This window comes from Misgurnus anguillicaudatus, chromosome 2, assembly GCF_027580225.2.
Source record: "Misgurnus anguillicaudatus chromosome 2, ASM2758022v2, whole genome shotgun sequence".
NCBI lineage: Eukaryota > Metazoa > Chordata > Actinopteri > Cypriniformes > Cobitidae > Misgurnus > Misgurnus anguillicaudatus.
The window spans coordinates 2,073,613-2,080,809 of record NC_073338.2 but is presented as its reverse complement, the minus strand read 5'-3'; the positions used below and the strand labels follow the sequence as shown (position 1 = coordinate 2,080,809).

Genomic DNA, 7,197 nt, shown 5'->3' with positions numbered 1-7,197 from the left:
ACACACAAACACTGTGTGACTTGAGCTGGTCTTGCGCGGCTTAGACAGGATCACGCGTGCGCAATGTGATCTTTGTAATCCCGCTAATTTACAAGACGACATATTAATGCAGGGACTGGCACGTTAAACACATACAGTACAATGTCACACAAACTAATAAAACTATTGAAATGTAATGAGGGGAAGTTGAAAAACAAGTATTGCAATGAAAGGGTCAAAAGTATACAATTATAAAGAACGCAGGTAAACAGAAAGAACAAGATCATCTGGATCACATGTGTGGAAGTTTGCTATATATATATATATATATATATATATATATATAATTAGCAGGAACATTAGTTTACATCAACTAAAGATGTAGGATATGGCCCAAATAATAAAAAACACATGATAACCATATGTTTTTAGATACACTAACATTAGCTTTTTCTCCTTTGCAGTTTCTCTATATTCTGTTGCTAAATGTTTCTCTTGCCTTAAATGCCTTAATTTTACTGATTTAAGTTATTTAATTTTTACATAAATGAAACTGACATTGTAAGCTGTGAGAAGTTAATAAGCTTGTAAGGTATTAAAAATGTAAGAAATAGGTTAGTTGTATTACAGTTTTTTACAATTGCTATGACAGATTTTTCAATACTTTTAACAATTTTCCAAAACTTAACACAGTTAGCACTACATCCGCCTGTGTAAGCTATACTATTAACACATTTCTTGTTGCTTTAACACAAAATGCATATAATTAACACAAATTTAAAATGCTCTAACTTCTTTTACACACAAGCTCAAGACAGCATGTCAAAACAGATAACATCATGTGCTAAACCTGACTTATAGTCAAAGTAAACAGCTGTTTATATGATGAATTGAAACAAATATATACCCTGTATATGTATTTTATTTCATTGGGAAAAACAGCTGATGTACCAATGCAAATATATAAATCACAGCTGATCCTTATCTAAGAAACACACTCAGGTTCTTCCAATTCCATGCCCAACAGAGGATAAAAGAGGACCTCTAAGATAAATGCCTGCGTGAATCAACGAAAGACCACCAGGACAAGGGAGAGGTTTTCCTCCAGTCCCACCTGGATGCAATAGATGGTGCATTCCCAGACATAACAACTGAACAATGTCAGGGTGGAAAAGACATGGCAAAGGTTTCTTCCCAAGATGCCTTGCCAGAGAAGATATCAGGTGTGATGAGAATAAGAACATTTGGCCAAATAGAAACACAATAGATTAGTTGATGAGATTTTCGTTTTTTACTGTATTCTTCTGTGGCTTTTTCTGTTTGTAATTTTTTTTATTATTACTTTATATTGTAATTGGCAGCAATATTGAATATGTTTGTTGTCTTGCATAAATGTCATGCGGTAAAAAAGTATTTTTGTCTAAATTCTGTCTCTGTCTACTTTTGTCTTGAATTTCTGCAGCAAAACAAACATAACGCATCCATTTACTAAACCCAACCTAACAAAAATATAAACAGATTTTAAAAGAAACTACAGTGCAAAACTCAATCTATAATCAGTACAATATTCTGTCTATTGTATAAGGACAGACTGACTAATAAAATAATGTCATTTCTGTTTGTTAGTGTTTTTATGACATTGTATTATGATCGAGTAAATGTTTCTGTTAAAAGAGAGCATGTGTTGGTGATTTGTATAACTGGTTGATTCTGGGACATGTTTGTAGTGTTTTGGTAAACATTGTGAGAGTTTAGTTTACAATTTGTGATTTTGAGCATGAAATTAATGATTTTGCCAGTTGTATGTTGTAGGTGTGTTGGTGCATTAAGAGTTTAGAAAAATGTTAAAAGTACTGAACAATCTGTAATGGCAATTGTGCTGAATTTTACTTGATGTAACACAATGTTCAGTGACTGTGTTGTCAACAGTTCCACCTGCAGGCATGAACATATACTGTATTGTTTAAGGGGTAGTTCACCCAAAATAATTATAATTATAATAACAAGTGACACTAATTTATTATTTTTCTTATTCTTAATAACAGAGAGAGAGAGAGAGAGAGAGAGAGAGAGAGAGAGAGAGAGAGAGAGAGAGAGAGAGAGAGAGAGAGAGAGAGAGAGAGAGAGAGAGAGGATGTTTGTAATTAGCAGGGATTTAACAGAGATTACAGAGACTTAAATATGACAATGAAGCACTCAGCACACATGAACAATAGGTTTTACACACCTGCAGTCTCAAATATTTCCAGTATAACATTAGTAATAATAATTAATGATAATAATAATTAATTAATGACACTAAATTGTGATAAGATGCAGCACATTTAAAGCTGTTCTTAAATGGTAATATATGCACACATTTTCCTATTTACATATTCTCACTATGTTGCTTGCTAACCATAAATAGTCTAAAGTTATTACAGAGTAATAAATAATGAAATATTCAAATATGTATTTTTAATTCCATTCAATTAGATTTTATTTATATGTCACTTTTCACAATTGTTCATTGTTCCACAGCAGCTTTACACAGTCTAAAAATGTCTGGGTTATTTTTTAACCCAAAACGCTGGGTTGAGTCTGTTGGGTTGTTCTGCTGGGTTATTTTTTAACATTTTAAACACTTTTTGGGTAGTTTCAGTTTTGTAGGTGTTGGGTTAAAACTCCTGGGATATTATGTTGGGTTGTTTGAAGTTTGAAGAGGCTCATGTGCTTCGCGCCCTTGATGTTTGAATGTGCTCGGCAACGGTTGTCGTGAAAGGACAGAGTGGAAGCAGTTGTTTCAAGGTAAGTCTATGTTTTTGTGAACATTTCATGAATATAAACAAGATTATAACATTTTGCGAGACAGCAACGTGTTAATTTATAGGCTACAGACTAAGACGACGGGTGTTATTTGGAGGAATGGCGACTGTTACCTCAGATCGCCATTTACACAAATTGACTCGAACAATCGTTCTAAGATGTTTGATATGGCATATTAATAAAATTAATAAAATCGGTGTTACAAAATCCCCATCACACGGTTGATTACGTTAACTCATGACAATTTCTGTAAGCCTTTAACAAAGCGAGTCAAAACCGGTACCGATTCGACCTCCGCAACCCCCACTTCGGCTTCTTGTGTCACACACGCGCAGTTTTCCCTTTCCCAGCTTAACAAGCGATAGCGACGCTGTTAAATTAAATTTAGCGACAAACGAGTTGCTTTCTTGTCATTCGATATGTAAAGACAGACCGCGAGGCGCGAGCACGTGTTAACCGGAGCGACGGGCGTCTACTCTGTGCTGCTGCTGCTGCGGCTGCCCTGCCTCAGTGACATTCACTTCACAGTCGGTACGGCAGGTAACGCGTCGATAAATGAAAACGAAACAGCGTTTCCAAGAACCGGTGTCTTGTATGTATATTGATTGTTTCTCTCTTTTAAAATTAAACAATAATTTAAGTGTTTGGACATGAACTTGAAAATATAAACGTATTTGTCACCAAGACGGAGGCTGCGTGGAAGTGACTATCGGTTAACAAACATGTATATGTGTTATATGAAATTAGATGTGTTATTGAGTCGTATTTAGTTACTATTTTATATTAATTTCATAATATTTTTGGGTTGTCTCCTGTGATTTCAAATTTATATTGACCAATCTGATCTGTGGCTGATACTGTAACGGAGATGTTATGTTTTTTTTGCAGAGATTAGATGTGATGTTGTTTTCCAATTCTTTTTTTAAAGTGTGCAGAGTTTTAACGTCCATCCATTGATGAGGCTAGCAAGACCTTCATACAACTTCAGCCAGTAAGTAGCCTATAACATTTAATAATTCCTATTTAAAATGTATTGGGAATGCCTCAATTATCTGCTACATTTTAGTTCTGCAGTACTTTATTCTTTATAGTCAGGTCATATTTGTCAGTCTGTGTGGTTTGCAGCCTTTGTTTTTGGCACAACAGTTAAAGGAGTGTAACACCAAAGTCTTATGCAAACTGACAACAGGCCATTGCATTTTTGGAAAAAAAATCTCACACGTGGTGGTAATGCGGCCAGGGATGCAAAAGAAAGCCTTATAATATTTATAAAATGTATAATTCACTTGGCCCACATGGTTTTCTGAATACTTAAATCTGATACTTCAGTTCAGACCACTAAACGTTTTTTCCTCTTTTGTAGATTGCAACAAATGTGGTGGAATTTCTTCTCTGGACAGAATCCTCCAAACCCTTTCCTTTCGTCCTGGCCATGGAAAACATGCAGCAGATCTCTCAATCTTTTTTCTCAATCAGTCTCTCTGAATACGGAAGTGACTTAAACTGCAATTCGGCCAAGATGGCGATGGCACGCACCGCCTACTTTAAGCTTCAAAAATGCTCTTCACAAACCAATGGGTGACGTTACAGACACTACTTGCATATTTTTTACTGTCTATGGTTTAAAGGCATTTTATGTGCTTGAAAATAAATACCCCAGGCAATGTGCTTCTATGGGAATTCCTGTAGTCTGTCATTTTCCAAATGGATGAGTCCTCTCCTGTTCGATTCCTTTGTACATCTTTGTTCGCGACGAGTAACTTTAATAAATGAAGTATTTTTAGTAAAATACATTCCATTCTGTGAAACTTAAAACATTTGTTCTGTAAAAAAACTTTACACATCTATGAATGATTTTACTTTTAATTTAACAATTACATTGTTTCTTTTCTTACACTGCTGTAGTTTTGTTTATGTACATTTCAGTATTTCATTTATATACTGTAAAATTACAAATTCTGTCTTAAATTCAAACGAATTGATTCAACCTGTTACATTGTTACTTCAATTTGCATAATTTATGATATTTTATAACTATATTTATACTTGGGTCAGTAAGCAGTCCTTTAAATGATTTTGCAACTTCCAACTGTAAAAATGTAAGAGTTTGTAGTTATTTTGCAGTCAAATAAACATTTATTTGCTGTTAACAATGGTCTTGATTTACAATAAAGGACATAATAAAAATAACCCAGCAAGAATAACCCAAAACCCAGAATATTAATCCCATAAATGGTTAAAATGACTACATGTTGGGTTTTCTCAACAACCCAACCTGCTGGGTTAAAATGTGTTACCCAACATGCTGGGTTACTTTAACCCAGCATGTGTTCTGTCCAATATTTACCCAGCGCTGGGTTGCCAATTGGGTTGTTTTTAACCCAACCATTTTTAGAGTGCATGAAATAGAAACCAAGAAAACACAGAAAAGCAAAGAACAACAAAGCATGGCAGTTTTTAAATATAGCTTAGGATGGAGTGTTTAAAGTAGTATTCAATTCCAATTTATATTACGAATGTCTAGGCTGGAGTGCATGAAGGTATTCAATTTAGTAAGTAATAGATTAATGTAATCAGTAATACTTCAAATCTAAGCTATATACTAGTATTTACGTAATATACTAAAGTAAGTCCTAGGTTAAGCTAATGCACTCTCCTACTAAGGAAGACAACATTGTGACAGCGGTCAAGAGGTAAAAAAGACTAATTCTGGGAAACTTAGTGCTAACCCGGGAGGGCCAGTTCTCATTTGACACGTCTTACGTCCCTTAAGATTTTACTGGGGTATGGGAAAGGACGTGTAATATATTAAAAATACCTAAATATGAAATAGATGTAATAACCAGATTCAAAGTATTGTGGGAATTGTGTGATGAAATGAAACAAACTTTTAGTCAAGTTGTAATAAATGGTTTCTTTAGTGAATGATTTCTTGTATATACGAAATATACATTGAGAAAAATAAACACCATACAATGATGAATAAATATTTACAAAGATTATTTACAGGACTAAACAAAAATAAACAAACAACAACAATGGAACACTGGAAAGGGAGAAACGAGAGTGGAGCCAAAGCAATGAAACAATCAAAACAAAACACACTAACCGAGACCCTTAAATTTAATAATAATAATAATAATTCCTTACATTTATATAGTGCTTTTCTCAGTACTCAAAGCGCTTTACATATGAATGGGGGAATCTCCTCAACCACCACCAATGTGCAGCCATATTGCGCCAGAAGGCTCACCACACACCAGCTTATTAGTGGAGAGGAGACAGAGTGATATAGCCAATTAGTATGAGGGATGATTAATAGGCCAATGGGCAAGTTTGGCCAGGATGCCGGGGCACACCCCTACTCTTTTTTGAAGGACATGCCTGGATTTTTAATGACCACAGAGAGTCAAGACCTCGGTTTAACATCTAATCCGAAGGACGGTGTTTTTTGACAGTATAGTGTCCCCATCACTATACTGGGGTGTTAGGACCCACACAGACCACAGGGTGAGCACCCCCTGCTGGTCTCACTAACACCTCTACCAGCAGCAACCTGGTTTTCCCAGGTGGTCTCCCATCCAAGTACTGACCAGGCTCAGCCCTGCTTAGCTTCAGTGGGCAGGCTGTCTTGGGCTACAGGGTGATATGGCTGCTAGTCAAATTTAATCGAGAGGTACCGTGAAGCATGAGCTCCGAGCGTGCACTGTTGTCCTCTCACAACTTCTGGGTTTTTATGTGGCCCAGGTGAGTATTGATTGACTGTAAACAGGGACGTCGTTAGGCCTATTTTAGGGGGGCTGAAGCTACCCCAAAATGTCCCTAAGCCCCCCTAAATGATTATAAGAACAACAGTAAAATTTGATTTATCAAAAACCGTATCCTCATTAATATTTAGACTCAACAAATGTTATATATCCAGCTACAAAAAAACATCTGACAAGTCGGACAGAATACGCTAGATGTCGAACGTCAAGTGACCAAACCGGAAAACGGCGATCGCTTCCGGTTGCCTGTATTAGTGATGGGTCGTTCGCGAACGAGCGGCTCTAAGAGCTGATTCTTTGTAGCGAACGAGCAGAGCCGAATCTTCAGACGCATGCAGGGGAGCCGGCTCTTCTAAGGGAGCCGAGCCAGAAGAGCCGAATCTATGAAAAGAGCCGGACTGCCATCACTTAAATGTAGAGCCAGCGCTTGAGCCGAAAGAGCCGAATCAATGGAAAGAGCCGGACTGCCCATCACTAATACACACGCTAGTACGCACGCTAATGGAAATAAAGATTGGTAAGTGTCGTGATACGGAGGAGTGAAATTGTAAGTTGTTTTTAATTACCTGCTGGCTGCTTACCTTTAGCTACGTTTTCTTGAGGTAAAGGAATGGGAATATTTTCGTTTGCTATGTCATGAAAAACT

The 7,197-nt window shown here is 36.4% G+C and overlaps 1 pseudogene; it reads right to left on the bottom strand.

Moving 5' to 3' along the window:
* Positions 1–6,327: 6,327 nt before the first annotated feature.
* On the bottom strand, positions 6,328–6,444 carry LOC141351506 (5S ribosomal RNA; annotated as a pseudogene).
* Positions 6,445–7,197: the final 753 nt, after the last annotated feature.